The 17442-nt window shown below is 38.6% G+C and overlaps 1 protein-coding gene across 1 annotated transcript in view; it reads right to left on the reverse strand.

Annotated features, from left to right (window-relative positions):
* Positions 1 to 17442, reverse strand: part of CHRNA4 (cholinergic receptor nicotinic alpha 4 subunit) — a 1115240-nt gene that overhangs the window by 835957 nt on the left and 261841 nt on the right. The window lies entirely within an intron of this gene.

The following is a 17442-nucleotide window of genomic DNA, read 5'->3' on the forward strand; positions in this document are numbered from 1 at the left end:
TGTTCCATACACGAGGACTCCAAAGGACAATTCTCTGCTAAAAGTGTACTTTATATAGTTACGCTACATAACAAACTAGTTTACATGCAGCAGTTAGTATACAGAACATAAAGTGTACAAAAGATTATCTGTACAAAGCCAGAGGTAACTCAATGAGCCAGATGAATCTCACTCAGGGTATCAAACAAAATCAGACTTATTCTAACATCTGTCCCCATTTTTCCTACTATCCTCACCCAGGAATGTGCCAACCAGGAAGCACGGTCCTTGGCTTAATGTTTCAAGTAGAGGATTAGCAACTACCTGAGTGGAAGACAAGAATTTTCCATAGGAATCTGTCCAGAATTAGGCACAAACATTTTCTTCTGCTCCTGCGAAGGACATGATATTATCTGAAGTGGAATGCCATTATCCCAGCTAAGAAAACACTTCATATATTTGTAGTTATTGTATATTCATAATGTAATTTAGCTTCATAATGTACTTATAATAAGATAATATACTATTAAAGAAAACAAATATATGCTAATGCCACATGTCTTATCACACTAATCCATAATGCTATAAGATGTTGCCTCTGTGACAGAGAAAAATCCATCTATGCTGCTGGTAAGGCAGGTTAATTTCCTAGGCTGGATGATTGATGTTCATCTGAGGTGTGTATATCTAGAAATTGTCAGTCTGTTTTCTGGTATGTGATGGAAGTATGTAGTGCCATAACTCTGATACAGAGCAGTTACTGTGGATGGTACCAGGCACTATGTTTGGACTACCCAAAAGCTGTGCATGGACATACACTATGGCAGATATAGCATGAGGAAAAACACACTCTGTGGTTGGGCTTGCATGCACTCCCTTAACACATTATTTGCATGGGACTGGATTGAAAAGTGAGAGGTTACTAGTTACAGTTGCATGACAGGAAGAGAATAAATGTATACTAAACAAATATAGTGATGTGATAGCTGTTAGAATTCACATACAGCAGTCAGTGGGGCATCGGATTTGCTGTGCATTGCTCTCTGTCAATGAAAAGGGAGAGCAAACACATCACGTACATAGGATGCTATTGGATATTAGGTTTTTAACATCACAGAAAGAAGATCATTATCAGTAATACTGGGTCATGCCATGTCCAGCTGTGATATGAAATATCAAATAAAAAAAAAAATAGTGTTGCTTATGACTAAAAAATGGCTGGCATCTTATTTGTGAGGTACTCTTAAGAATGACCACTTTATGTTACTATTCAGAATAAGTATCAGTGGAATAACAGGTAGCACATTTGTCTTTGGTGTAGAATGCTGTAGGTTCTATTCTCACACTAGGTAGATTGATTACTGACACCCCAGTGCAGCATAAGCAGGTGCTGCCTCCTCAGTGCGCTTTCCTTCAGGTAAGACTTTAAACCAAAGTCCCCTCTGCTTGAGTTGGTGGTAGCTCAGGTGGATGTATAATATCCCATGGCACCTATCAAAATATTAGGAGGTGTTCTCCAATGCCCTAGTCAAATTTCCCCTATTAGTATAAATACTACTTCAGTTCTCCCAAACATAGAGGTTAATAGCCTAGTGGATCTATCCTGGTCAACAAAGGGTAACAAATGTGAAAGTTACAAGACAGTGCTAAGTGAACTGCATAATTGGTGATTTCAGAATTACTCAACCAACCATACCAAACAAAATATTCTTATCACTATACCTTAGTGTAAAAAAAGATGCATATTTTGCTCGAGGGGTCAATTTTCATATAAAACTCAAAAATCTTCTTTCCATCTAAAACTTAACATTTAGGTCTATATCTGAAAAACTGAAGCAATACTGCTTTGATGTACTGAGAAGAAATAATTATTGTGGACATTTAGGATCAAAAATAGCAAACAGTGAGAAAGTTAAAAAACAGTAATTACTAAATTAAACGCAGGCTCACCTACTATGCAGCTGTATAATTCTGCTGTCAAATTTTCAGAACACTGACCCCCTCTCCATGAATTATGTCAGCATCATTGTACACTTCCTTCAGAATAATAATTTCACACTCACTGCAATAAATCATCTTTCTGGACAGAGCTCTTCTTTAAATCATAAGATAATGCACCAGAGACATCATACTGAAGATCTGGTTCCAGAATGTTAAGAAATGACCAAATTATGGCCATTTGTTAAATGTCCTGTAGAAATACCTGAATCGGTGGTTAGTCTTATGCGTCAAGCAGTAAGCAGAGGAATGGTGCCCCACTCTGTCCATAATGGAAGAGGACAGGGATGAAGGATGTTTTAAGATTTATTTGAAACTTAAACAAAAGCATGCTTTTTCTTTATTCAGGACTTTATGGGCATGTGGCTAATGAATACTATACTGGAATAGGAAAGCTAAATTGGATTTTGGGTATGTGAATTTAGGATGGGGTGGCAACCACTAGGGAAAAATGGGAAAAGAGAAAGAGCTTTTCATATAAGGGAAAGTTTTTCTTCATTTTAGGTTTCAGACATTGATGGACCACTTACCTACCTCTATAATAAGCCTGGGTGATTTGGCTTTGTTGCATGAATGTATCCATAAAGATTTAAAAAGTTAAAAAGTAAAAGATCGTGAGCATTCAGAAGCCATGTAGCTGAAACATTTGTTGTCCTTAAAGGGTCCTTTGCATATATCCAATGGGCTTCCATTATAGGAAGTTTAAGTTATCACACAATGAAAACTCTACAGTGGCTGGGTTTTCTTTGCGGTTTTTTACTCTATGCTGAACAGGAGAATATGACACCTCGAAATAGGGTGACCCATTTGCATTAGTGAATGTGAATTTAGGCTAGTCACAACAACAGGAGGGGGAATGAATGCAGAAAACAAACCGAATTACACTTGTAGCCTTCAGAAAGAACAAATGGTCATCTTTATTTTAGTTATCAGAATCTGGAAGACTGAACACCTACCAGTGTCCTGAAATTGTAAAGTTGACGCAGAAGAACCAGGCAATGCCAAAATCATTAATTCCTTTGACCCATGACCTAGACATGGGTGAAAAAGGTTGTCACCTACCTGGTTAACAAATTGAAAAGTTATAAATAAATATAATAATGACAATGCCTATTATAAAGCAGTTTTATTCTTTTGACTTTTCCATCTTAACAGAAATAAGCCAGTCTGTCAAGAGATGTATGTAACAAAAAGAATTTGCATCCAAACAGAGTGGCTTATTTCTTTCTTTAGTTACTTGCTTACTAATTTTTAAAGATTGTGAATTAGGAAACTAAAGCAACATCATACAGTCATGTTCTCTCTGCAGAGTCTCTGTGCTAAATGTGCACCAACATGCCACTACAGGTCAACCACAACATCAACACAACTATACTGTCAAAGCTGTGGCATCCAATTACATGTGCAAAACACATCAGCAGTAGGCAATCATGCTATCCACTGACATAAAACGATGCTGGTTCTTTTAAAAAAATTACACTTTGAGGAAACTGATTGTATATGGTGATGTTATTTGAATAAAACAGCATCTGATAATAAGACTGATACTGTGGTAACTGCAAAAATAACGATAGACTCAGAAATAAACCGCTCCAATGTCAAGCAAAAACTTTATTAAAGAAAAGCTTTTAGGTAACAACCCTATCTCAATACTAATACCATTACACAATATAATCACCATTTAAATAAGAGCAAACAAGTATCACATGACCACAGCCAGCATATCACATGACACTGCATAATTTTTTTCTTAATTACATGAAATATTTTGTTGCTGTATTCTTACTAAAACAGGTTTAATACTTACAGTATAGTTAAGACCAGGTTCAAACTCTACACATAACCTAATAATCCATTCATACTCTTTATTTTCAAGAAAATTATTTAAATCAACTCCCGGTTCCTTTCACTACTATGTCTATTATCTTAAACTTAAAACAATGGTCCCTCAGCCTTCTGGTGGTTTTCCCCACATAAAATGAAAAACATTTTACACAAGTGGCGAGGTACACCACATAGCTGATATTACAACTGGCTGTGAGGGAAAAAGTATATTGCCTGTTAGTCACAGGATGTCTGAACACATTGTTATTACCTGTTAAAATATCATTACAACAACTACAATTCATACACTTAAAAGTGCTTTTCTTCGTAACTGTTGCTTGGCATATAATTTAAAATCTTTATAACATAGCCTCCTTTTAAAGTTTCTAGTGTTCCTATAAGAAAAATAAGGCTTTTCATTCAAAACTGTCTCATCTCAGGTAGAGCCAGCAAAATAGTCCAATTATTGATGTAATTCTTTTAAGATCACCTGTCCTTACATTAAAAGTAGTTACATACCTATTTTTACTACATTGAGCTCCCTTATGTACCACTTTTTCTGCCCCCATAGAAAATATGGGTTTCAGAGAAATTTCTCTGTCCTTTTTTACCCCATCAAAAATTCTAAGAAGTTCTGTTTGATTATAAGCACTATTTATAAATTCATCAACCATCTCTTCTAGCCGCTGATTACATTTCTGGTCGTCAGTATTTAACTTACTGACCCTACCCAACTGACCCTTCATTAGTCCTGAAAACATATGAGGTGCATCCATACTTTACTTATATACATAACAGCAAGCATGGACTGCTTTTTTGTGAATGCTGGTTTCTATTCTTTCTAATTTTTTCTCCAGACATATATCCAAGAACACTATCTCTTTGTCAGAATGTTTCATTTTAAATTTCAAAAAATTTGTCGTGCCATTTAAATCAGAAATATATTAATGCAGCTAATCAAAACTCCCTTTCCATACAAAAAAAAAATCATCCACAAATCTTTGAAAACATTCAACCTTACTGTTCAAAACATGCCTGTCACTATATATACATTTTTTCCCACTGATACACTACAATATTTGCATATGTGTTGGCCACCGATGTCCCCATGGCCACTCCGGCCTTTTGCAAATAAGGGCCATCATCAAAGAGAAACACATTGTTTGGTAACACGCGTTCCAAAAGTAAGCAAATATTCTCAATCTCATTCGCTTGCACAGATACTTCATTATTTAAAAATTCTCACATGGCTTCAAGACCATAATCATTCAGAATTATCGTGAACAGGCAAGTTATATCCATTGTCACAAGTAAATAACCAAAATCTCCTTCTGGATTTCTTTTAACATGTCACTCATTAAGTTTCTTCAAGAAGTCATAAGTATCTTTAACCACTCTAGGGTACATATGCAAAAACTGACTTGGCCTTTTCTGCAGGTATATGGACAGTGGTTCACTCACCCTACCCCTTTCTGAGACAATAGGTCTCAGTGGTGGGTTGGCGAGCGACTTATGAATTTTCAGCATACCATATATCTGAGGAATTCTGGGACAAGGCACAGTAAAGTAATTAAACAATTCAATATTTATATCACCACTAAGCTGCAGGTCGTGTATAGCCATATTTACATCACTGACAGATTTTCTAACTTCAGAAAAAGTAATTCTCTTCAAGGTGTGCTCATCATTCAACAATAGTTTTAGTGAGGCCATGTATTTAGTTCGATCCATGATTACAGTGGCCCCACAGTTATCAGCTTGTTTAATAATGATGTATCACATGATTACAATGGCCCCGCCCTTATCAGCTTGTTTAATAATGATGTTAGTATCACATGGTTACAGTGGCCCCACCCTTATCAGCTTGTTTAATAATGATGTTAGTATCACATGCTTACAGTGGCCCTGCCCTTATCAGCTTAATAATGATGTTAGTATCACATGATTACAGTGGCCCCACCCTTATCAGCTTGTTTAATAATGATGTTAGTATCACATGATTACAGTGGCCCTGCCCTTATCAGCTTGTTTAATAATGATGTTAGTATTACATGATTACAGTGGCCCCGCCCTTATCAGCTTGTTTAATAATGATGTTAGTATCACATGATTACAGTGGCCCTGCCCTTATCAGCTTGTTTAATAATGATGTCAGTATCATGCTTCAAGGTTTTCATAGCTTCATACTCATCATACTTTAAATTATAATACTTCTTTTTAACATCTTTAGCATAGAGCTGCCTAATTTCATTCTCACAGACATTATGAAATGCTGTTAAAACTGGAATGCTAATTGGCACATATGTGCTTCATTTTTTACAATTCAAAATATCAGTTTGAGCACTTCAAACTCAGAGCTATTACAAACAACTTTAAGTCAGTCAATGCTGTCACTATATCATCTGAACTACTTGGAATAAATTTTAAACCCTTCTCCAACAATGAAATATGGGCATCTGACAAAAAAGTCTGATAAGTTGAAGATACCTTTGTTTAAACCAACAACTTTTGTGCTGCTTTGTTATAATGCAGTGGGCTGCTGTTTTTTCTCTTGGCCTCACTCAATATATTTTTCTGCTCCGACCACCCTCCTTATGGAGTTCTCTGCCACACTGCAACTTTCTCTGGCAAATTTAGCTGAAAACACTTTTGTGCAGAAGTCAAATTCAATGTTGTTTGCTGTACAGTCCTTTTTTTCTGATACCACCACCAGTGGATATAACTTCTCTGTTCACGGTAATTCTGAATGATTATGGGCTTGAAGCCATACGAGAATTTTTAAATAATGAAGTGTCTATGCCAACAAATCAGATAGAGAATATTTGCTTACTTTTGGAACTCGTGTTAGCAAAAAATGTGATGTTCATCGTGTTACCCTGCTGCAGTTATCACACTTGGGTTATCCTACCGTCAGGCAGTCCCGCAGTCGGCCTGAATTCCAAAGTCTTGGTCCGGCATCGGTTGCTGTCACTTCTTCCCTGACGTCAATGCACCAGGGGTATATAAGAAGCATCCAACGCCATTTTCTTAAGTCTTTCTTGCCGTGCGGTGCCCGAAGCAGAAGCAGTTTGCAAGTGCCGGTCGGCCGACACCTGAGATTTTCAATTCGAATTTCAGTCCGAAGTCTTCAATAAAGCTAAGTACCCTGTTGGGGAACCTTTTCTTGCCTCAGTCCAATGTCAGAAAAAGTTAACAATTGCATTTCTTGTGGGAAGCAAATACCTCATAAGGACTTCCATTCCTATTGTATTCCTTGCCTAGGCCCAGACCACGACATCACAGGTTGTCGGTTTTGTGCTAGGTTTAATAAACAAACTATCAAATGCCGTTTTGACTTCGCACAACATTACTTTGGTAGGAAATTTAATTATATCATGCCGTTGGAGCAGCCGACGACCGGCATACATAAAAAACACAAGGATAAGTACAGGCAGCCTAGGAACAAGCCAGACTCCGAGGCCTCTGTTGGGCCTGTCGCTGGTTCTCCGGTTTTCAGTGAGGTGCCTACGCAGCCCCTGATGACCGCAGAACTGGAACCCCAGACAGCTGCGGATTCTCAAGTGGAGTCTACTGGGCCAACACAGCCATCTTCCAACAATGGAGCAGAAGTAGACCCCGGTGCAGTGGAAACACCTTCGGTTGCAGAAGGTGTCTTCAGACTGACTACACTCACCATTAAATCTTATGCTAAGCTTAAAACTCCTTTAAAACCTAAGAAGACTGTACATCAGTCTACAGTTCAAGGCCCCATGCCTAAGAAACAGATGCTTAAGATGGCTGAAGATTTGATTACCCTAACCAGGGGTTCCCATCCCCCTCCTGATAAAAGACCAAGACAAGAGGAGGATTATGCTTCCTCTGACCAGGTTTCAGTTTCCTCAGATTCTTCTGAGGAACAGGATTACACTTTTCCACCTTATGAAGACTCTGATGCTGAAGACTCTATTCCCTCAACATCTCCCCCTGAAGACTATTCCTTTGGGGAAACTTTACATACCATGAGAGAACATTTCCACTGGGAAGGCCAGGACTACTCTGATTCTAAGAAAAGGCTCTGAAAGTTCCTTTTACTACCCCAGCACAGACCTCTTGCTATCCCTCCAGTTTTAGATATTGTGGATGATGTTTACTTGGAGTCTAGTCTAAATCCAGACTCTCTACCTCCTGCTCCAGCCAAACCAGACAGATACTACAGAGTACCTGACTCACACAAATTCATTTATAAAAACCCTGTGGCTGACCCAGAAACAATTTCCCAGGGTCCTAAGGGAGCTAAAGCTTCTATGGCTAAAAATCATGTGCCCTCTGAAAGGGATTCCAGAACCCTAGATAGATGGGGAAAGAAAATATACACCTCAGCAACTCTGGCTATGAGAGCATTAAATTGTCAGTTTCACATGCTGAAATATCAGCAATTTCTAATGTCTCAATTAAAACAAAAAATGAGCACACATACTGAACAGTCTGAATTCAAGGAAATGCAGGATCTGTTGCATGCAGCTGAACAGGTGGGCAAACATACTTTGCGGATTTGATTCGTTGGAAGCATCCTGTAGAGCAGCTGTTACTGGATCTGTCATACGTAGACATGCTTGGTTAAAAGAACAAACCCTTCCTGATCATGTTAAAGCAAAATTATTGGATGCACCTTTACAGCAGGATGTATTATTTGGTGTCAAATCAGAAGAGGTTTTAAAGAAAATGGAGGATAGGGCAAAGTCTATACAGACGGTCAAGGATTTTTTGCAGGTACAACCCCCTCATTTCAACAGAAATTGGCCAACAAAAAACTGGTCCTTTCCAGCTTCTGACAGATCACAGAGGGGCAAATACAGACGCCCAAGGGGCAGAGGTCAGTCACAAGGCCATTACAAACCTCGCCAATGGGGTACTGCTACCCAGAAAGGAGGAGAAGACAGGCCCCAAGCTAGCAGAAGACAAACACAATGACTCAATACTCAAACTACCAAGCAAATTTCTCCTGGCAGCTCCCTTGGGAGGAAAATTAGCATTTTTTGCAGACAACTGGCACATCATCACAAAAGACAAATGGCTCCTAAACATTGTCTCTCAAGGATACAGATTCCACTTTCATACCTTACCAAGGATAAAAGGAATGCCAAACCTGCCACCAAATCAATGGGCAGAGGCACAAAAACAAATTGCAGTACTCATGGACATGAGAGCTATTCAACAGGTACCTACACAGGAGCTATTCAACAGGTACCTACACAGGAGCAAGGACAAGGATTTTACTCAAGACTCTTTCTAGTCCCAAGAAAGGACAAAGCATGGAGACCCATTCTGGATCTTTCAGTTCTGAACACTTATCTGCAAGTACCAAAATTCAATATTGCTAACACTACAGCAGCTTCTTCCCATGCTGGGCAAGAATGCTTGGCTAGTAACATTGGACCTCAAGGAGGCATACCTGCATGTCCCTATCAGACAAAATTTCAGAAGATACCTCCGCTTCATTGCAGGTTCAACGCATTATCAATTCTCTGCACTGCCCTTTGGCTTATCTACTGCGCCCAGGGTCTTCACAAAATGCCTGGCACCAGTAATTGCATACTGCAGACAAAGAGGAATTAAAATATACCCATACCTGGACGACTGCCTTATTCAAGCAGAAAGCAAGGACATTCTTTTAAAGCATCTGGCATTTGTCAAACACCTTCTAAGTTGCCTAGGGTACACAGAAAACGAAAAGAAATCAAAACTAGTGCCCTCACAAAACATAATATTCCTGGGTGCCAGCTTGAATACAATGGCCCAGATGGCTTATCTCACGCCAGACAAGCAACAACAGCTGACTCAATATTTCAAAATAATGGCAACAAAGACCCAACTCCCTGCAAGAAAAATTATGCAGGCCTTGCATCTTGCATACTACTAATACTATTTGCAAAACTGCATATGAGGAAATTACAATGGTACCTAAAAAGTGTATGGACTCAGCACAGCCACAGCTTGGAAACAATGATACCACTCATTCCCTGCCTTCAACAGGAGTTTCTATGGTGGGCACAGGCATGTCACCTCAACAAGGTTCAGCCTTTCACCTTACCCACAGCCAGGCAAACTATGACAACAGATGCATCGGACTATGCCTGGGGAGCACACATGGCAGGACAGTGCATTCAGGGCAAATGGACTACAGATCAGAGGCATCTGCATATCAATCAAAAAGAAATGCTAGCAGTACAGAATGCCCTAACAGCTTTCAAGGACCTCTTACACCCAGGACAACTAATAATAAAGACGGACAATACCACAGTAATGTGGTACATAAACAAGCAAGGGGGCACACATTCCTACCCTCTATGCAGGCAAGCAATGATCTTGTGGAACACTGCACTGTCTTACCAGGTTCAATTACAAGCACAATTCCTGCCAGGAAAGAAAAACACATTGGCAGATGACCTAAGCAGAAACATCATGGATCCACACAAGTGGAAACTAGATCCACAAGTACTTGCAATGATAGCTCAAAAATGGGGACGCCCAGACATAGATCTGTTTGCAAGCCCCCAAAACTACCAACTTCAAAAATTTTGCACAAGGACATTCCATCCACAAGCTTGGAAAGTGGACGCCCTCTCATTCAGTTGGAAAACATTAACAGTGTATGCCTTTCCTCCACTGCCTCTTCTAGCAAGTCAGATTACAGAGGCCACAACTGATACTTGTTGCACCAGACTGGCCACGCCAGCATTGGTATCCAATTCCAAGGAACATGGCCCACGGCCCACCATGGATTTTACCACAAATTCCTCACCTGCTCACCCAGCGTGACAGTCAGATTCTGCACAGCCAGCTCAAGACTTTAAACCTGGCTGCACGGCAAATTACCTAAACAACCAGCCAACACCTCTATCCAAAGCTGTTATGGATGTCATTCTGGAGGCCAGGAGGCCCAGCACCAGGAAAATCTATTCAGACAAATGGAAAAGATTTTGCGCCTGGAACTAGGCTAAAGGCCAAAATCCTCTTGATCCAAACATTCCACAGATTCTACAATTTTTAACTGAGATGTTGCACAAAGGACTTTCCTTTTCATCTATTAAGATCGACGCCTCAGCAATTTCAGCTCATTACAATACGGATCCTCCTTTATTCTCACATCCACTCCTAAGACAGTACCAAAGAGGGGCTAAGAACATAAGACCGCCAAGGAGAGCACCAACATCTACTTGAGATCTCAACTTTGTTCTGGAAAAGCTTACACTGCCGCTCTTTGAACCAGCTTTTTCAGCTGATTTAAAATTTCTTTCATGGAAAACTGCCCTGCTACTAGCAATAGCCTCAGCTAGAAGAGTCTCAGAGCTACAAGCACTAATGGCAGTGGAGCCTTTCCTCATTTTTCATCAAGACAGAGTCTCTCTACAAACTAACCCTTCCTTTATGCCAAAGGTGGTATCCAGTGTGGCCCTAAACCAAACCATTCATTTGCCCACCTTTTTCCCAAATCCCCAGAACAAAGGAGAAAGACTCCTGCACTCTTTGGACATTCACAGGCAATTACGTTACTACTTGGATAAAACTAAGGCTTTCAGAAAAAACTGACCAGCTCTTTGTAGCCTATGCTACAGGATAACAAGGAAAAGCTATCTCAAAACAGACCATTTCTAAATGGACAGGGCATTGTATACGTTTCTGCTACACGCATCATGGGAAACCGGTACCTGCTAACATTAGGTCCCACTCCACCAGGGCTACAGCTACATCAGCAGCCTTTCTCAGGGGAGTGCCAACCAAGGATATTCTGGAAGCTACAACTTGGAATTCAGTGCACACCTTCACCAAACACTATCACTTACCTCTATATTCTAAGACTAGAGCTGGTTTTGCCACTGCAGTTTTGCAGAACCTACTAGCTTCTTCTAACCCTGTTTAACTCCACCTCCCATCCTTAGCTTTGGGATTCAACCCAAGTGTGATGACTGCAGCAGGGTAACACGATGAACATAGTACAGTTTTGTACCTACCATAAATGTAGATGTTCGAGTGTTCACTCTGCTGCAGTCCAGGTTACCCTCCCTCCATCCCCTCTGTACTAGCTGAACTTATCTCTACCACTCTATCCTATACAACCTCTGTGGTGTATTTGCTTGTGCCTAAAGGTATTGTTTTATTTTTATTTAGCTATATATATATATATTTTGCCTACCTATTGTGGGCACCTGACATCTGGGGCAAGAAAAACTGAAGAAAATGGCGTTGGATGCCTCTTATATACCCCTGGCACACTGACGTCAGGGAAGAAGCGACAGCAACCGACGCCGGACCAAAACTTTGGAATTTAGGCTGACTGTAGGACCACCTGACGGCAGGATAACCCAAGTGTGATGACTGTAGCAGGGTGAACACTTGAACATCTATATTTATGGTAGGTACAAAACTGTACTTTTCTCTTTGATGATGTACCGTATTTGCAACAGGCAGGAGTGGCGATGGGGACATCAGTGGCCAACACATATGCAAATATTGTATTTTATCAGTGGGAAAAAAAGTTAATATATAGTGACAGGCATGTTTTGAATAGCAAGGTTGAATGTTATCAAAGATTTGTGGATGATTTTTTTTTGTATGGAAAGGGAGTTTTGTTGAGCTGCATGAATATATTTCTTATTTAAATGGCACGAAATTAAAAAAAATTTAAATGGAACATTCTAACAAAGAGATAGTGTTCTTGGATATATGTCTGGAGAAAAAAATATAAAGAATAGAAACCAGCATTAAAAAAAAAAAAAGCAGTCCATGCTTGCTGTTATGTACATAAGTAAAGTATGGATGCACCTCATGTGTTTTCAGGACTAATGAAGGTTCAGTTGGGTAGGGTCTGCAAGTTAAATAATGACGACCAGAAAGTTAATCAGCAGGTAGAAGAGATGGTTGATGAATTTATAAATAGTGCTTATAATCAAACAGAACTTCTTAGAATTTGTGAAAGGGTACAAAAAATGACAGAGAAACTTCTCTGAAACTCATATTTTCTATGGAGGCAGAAGAAGTGATACAAAAGGGAGCTCATGTAGTAAAATCGGGTATGTAACTACTTTTCATGTAAGGACAGGTGATCTGAAAAGAATTATACAAAAGAATTGAACTATTTTGTTGGCTCTACCTGAGCTGCAGACAATGTTGAATGAAAATCCTTATTTTTTCTTATAGGAACACTAGAAACTTAAAAAGGAGGGCATGTTATAAAGATTTTAAAGTATATGCCAAGCAACAAACAATGATGAAGCAAGGCACTTTTAAGTGTATGAATTGTAGTTGTTGTAATGATATTTTAACAGGTAATAACAATGTGTTCACACCTCCTGTGACTAACAGGCAATATACTTTTACCCTCACAGCCAGTTGTAATACCAGCTATGTGGTGTACCTCACCACTTGTGTAAAATGTTTTTCATTTTATGTGGGGAAAACCACCAGAAGGCTGAGGGAGTGAATTATTGAGTATAAGCCAGATATAAAAAGAAGAAATGACAAAAATGCTCTAAGTAGACACATCATGAGGAAGGGTGAGGACCATTGTTTTAAGTTTAGGGTAATATACATAGCAGTGAAAGGAACCGGGGGGGGGGTGATTTAAAGAATGTTTTTGAAAATAAATAGTATGAATGGATTATCAGATTATGTTCAGACTTTGAACCTGGTCTTAACTATACTGTAAGTATTAAACCTGTTTTAGTAAGAATACAAAAACAAAATATTTAATGTAACTTAAAAGAAAGAAATTATGCAGTGTCATGTGATATGCTGGCTGCGGTCATGTGATACTTGTTTGCTCTTATTTAAATGGTGATTATATTGTGTAATGGTATTAGCATTGAGAAAGGGTTGTTACCTGAAAGCTTTGCTTTAAGAAAGTTTTTGCTTGACGCTGGAGCGGTTTATTTCTGAGTCTGTCGTTATTTTTGCAGTTACCACAGTATCAACCTTATTACCAGTGAATTTTTTGGTTTGCTGCAGTGGTCGTCAGGATTGAACAAGAGAGCTTAACACAGCCATCCAGAATAGAATGGAAAGGAGAACTGAGTCAGTCTGTAAAAAGCCTGTTGTCTAAAGAAGGTAATCCTTTGTTGTTCCTAATAATTAATGCATCGACTTCAGTAGAAGAACCCCCCCCCCCCACCTGTGGATATTTCTGAAAAACTTCTAGCTATTTTAGAAAGAAAGGTGGGGACATGCACGCATTTTCAGTGGCAGAATAAGCTTTTTGGCATTTTTTGGATCTGGAGGTGGTTCTACAAGGCCTCTGGATCCTGATAATGACTTCTTATGTAAATGTCTACCTAGAGTTATTAAAATGCTGGCAGCAGCTGAATTTAAAGCTTAGTCTAGATTATATGTCACTGATGAATGACTGTTTTGTTACCATTGAGGATGAACTGAAGCAAGAAATAATTAGACTGGAAAGTGATTTTCTAAATATGCCATGCTTTTCTACTATGACTGGCTTATATCAAAAGATGCTGGAGAGATTGCAATGGATGGATGATAAACTAGTAGCTATAAAGAGGTGCAAGATTCTTAGAGACCTAAATGACTTTAAAATGGGCCATATTTTTCCTGGCCCAAAACTGAGAACCAAACTAAACCGCCGACTGGGCAGAGAGGGTCAATGTACCAATTGAATGAATTTTCCTTGAGGCAAGAGCCATCAACAGTTAATCAAGAGACTCATATGGTACATCAGAGCTTACAACAAGAAGAACAGCATTCAGACCAGCCCACTTCTTCTGCAGTGACTAGTGTGAGTATGGCTGCCCAGAATGGAGTGAGTGAGTCAATGGATGCGGTGGTAGCATCAGAAAAAAGGACTGTACAACAAACAACACTGAATTTGACTTCTGCACAAAAGTGTTTTAAACTAAATTTGCCAGAGAAAGTTGCAGTGTGGCAGAAAACTCCATCAGGAGGGTGGTCGCAGCAGAGAAAGATATTGAATGGGGCCAAGAGAAAAAACAGCAGCCCACTGCATTACAACAAAGCAGCACAAAAGTAGCTGGTTTAAACAAAGGTATTTTGAACTTATCAGACTTTTTGTCAGAGGCCCATATTTCATTGTTGGAGAAGGATTTAAAGTTTATTCCAAGTAGTTCAGATGATATAATGACAGCATTGACTGACTTAAAGTTGTTTGTAATAGCTCTGAGTTTGAAGTTGCTGTATAAAAATGATGCCCAAACTGATGTTTTGAATTGTAAAAAATGAAGCACATTTGTGCCATTTAGCAATCCGGTTTTAACAGCATTTCATAATGTCTGTGAGAATGAAATTAGGCAGCTGTATGCTAAAGATGTTAAAAGAAGTATTATAATTTAAAGTATGATGAGTATGAAGCTATGAAAACCTTGGAGCGTGATACTGACATCATTATTAAACAAGCTGATAAGGGCAGGGCCACTGTAATCATGTGATATAAACATCATTATTAAACAAGCTGATAAGGGCAGAGCCACTGCAATCATGTGATACAAACATCATTATTAAACAAGCTAATAAGGGTGGGGCCACTGTAATCATAAATCAAACTAAATACTTGGCCTCACTAAAACTGCTGTTGAACGAGAAGCAAACTTTAAAGAAAATTACTTTTCCTGAAGTTAGAAAATCTGTCAGTGATGTAAACATGGCTATATACGACCTGCAGCTTAGTGGTGATATAAATATTGAATTAATTACTTTACTGTGCCTTGTCCCAGAATTCCTCAGATATATGGTATAGTTGCTCACCAACCCACCACTGAGACCTATTGTCTCAGGAAGGGGCTGGGTGAGTGAACCATTGTCTGTATACCTGCAGAAATGGCCAAGTCAGTTTTTGCATATGTGCCCTAGAGTGGTTAAAGATACTTCTGGCTTCTTGAGGAAACTTGAGTGACATGTTAAAAGAAATCCAGAAGGAGACTTTGGTTATTTACTGGTGACAATGGATATAACTTGCCTGTTCACGATAATTCTGAATGATTATGGTCTTGAAGCCATGTGAGAATTTTTAAATAATGAAGTATCTGTGCAAGCGAATGAGATCGAGAATATTTGCTTACTTTTGGAACTCGTGTTACCAAACAATGTGTTTCTCTTTGATGATGACCCTTATTTGCAACAGGCCGGAGTGGCCATGGGAACATCGGTGGCCAACACATATGCAAATATTGTAGTGTATCAGTGGGGAAAAAAAGTATATATATAGTGACAGGCATGTTTTGAATAGTAAGGCTGAATGTTATCAAAGATTTGTGGATGATTTTTTTTTGTATGGAAAGGGAGATTTGTTGAGCTGCATTAATATATTTCTGATTTAAATGGCACAATAAATGTTTTGAAATTTAAAATGGAACATTCTGACAAAGAGATAGTGTTCTTGGATATATGTCTGGAGAAAAAATTAGAAAGAATAGAAACCAGCTTTCACAAAAAAGCAGCCCATGCTTGCTGTTATGTACATAAACAAAGTATGCATGCACCTCGTGTGTTTTCAGGACTAATGAAGGGTCAATTGGGTAGGGTCAGTAAGTTAAATACTGACGACCAGAAATGTAATCAGCGGCTAGAAGAGATGGTTGATGAATTTATAAATAGTGCTTATAATCAAACAGAACTTCTTAGAATTTGTGATGGGATGAAAAAGGACAGAGAAACTTTTCTGAAACCCATATTTTCTATGTGGGCAGAAGAAGTGATACAAAAAGTAGCTCAATGTAGTAAAAATAGGTATGTAACTACTTTTAATGTAAGGACAGGTGATCTTAAAAGAATTATACAAAATAATTGGATTATTTTGTTGGATCTACCTGAGCTGCAGACAATTTTGAATAAAAAGTCTTATTTTTCTTATAGGAGCACTAGAAACTTAAAAAGGGGGGTATGTTATAAAGATTTTAAAGTATATGCCAAGCAACAAACAATGATGAAGCAAGGCACTTTTAAGTGTATGAATTGTAGTTGTTGTAATGATATTTTAACAGGTAATAGCAATGTGTTCACACATCCTGTGACTAACTGGCAATATATACTTTTTCTCTCACAGCCAGTTGTAATACCAGCTATGTGGTGTACCTCGCCACTTGTGTAAAATGTTTTTCATTTTATGTGAGGAAAACCACCAGAAGGCTGAGGGAGCAAATTACTGAGCATAAGTCAGATGTAGGAAGGAGAAATGACAAGAATGATCTAAGTGGACACATCATGAGCAAGGGTGAGGACCATTGTTTTAAGTTTAGGGTAATAGACATAGTAGTGAAAGGAAGCAGGGGGTGATTTAAACAATGTTCTTGAAAATAAAGAGTATGAATGGATTATTAGATTATGTTCAGAGTCTGAACCTGCTCTTAACAATACTGTAAGTATTAAACCTGTTTTAGTAAGAATTCAACAACAGAATATTTAATGTAATTTAAAAAAAAAATATGCAGTGTCATGTGATATGCTGGCTGTGGTCATGTGATACTTGTTTGCTCTTATTTAAATGGTGATTATATTGTGTAATGGTATTAGCATTGAGAAAGGGTTGTTACCCGAAAGCTTTGCTTTAATAAAGTTTTTCCTTGACATTGGAGCAGTTTCAGCTGCTACGTCTGAGTGATTCTAAATGTTAATTAAAAAATACCTACCACAGACACA

Source organism: Protopterus annectens, chromosome 12.part0, assembly GCF_019279795.1.
Source record: "Protopterus annectens isolate FY-2018-M chromosome 12.part0, PAN1.0, whole genome shotgun sequence".
In the NCBI taxonomy this organism is placed as follows: Eukaryota; Metazoa; Chordata; order Ceratodontiformes; family Protopteridae; genus Protopterus; species Protopterus annectens.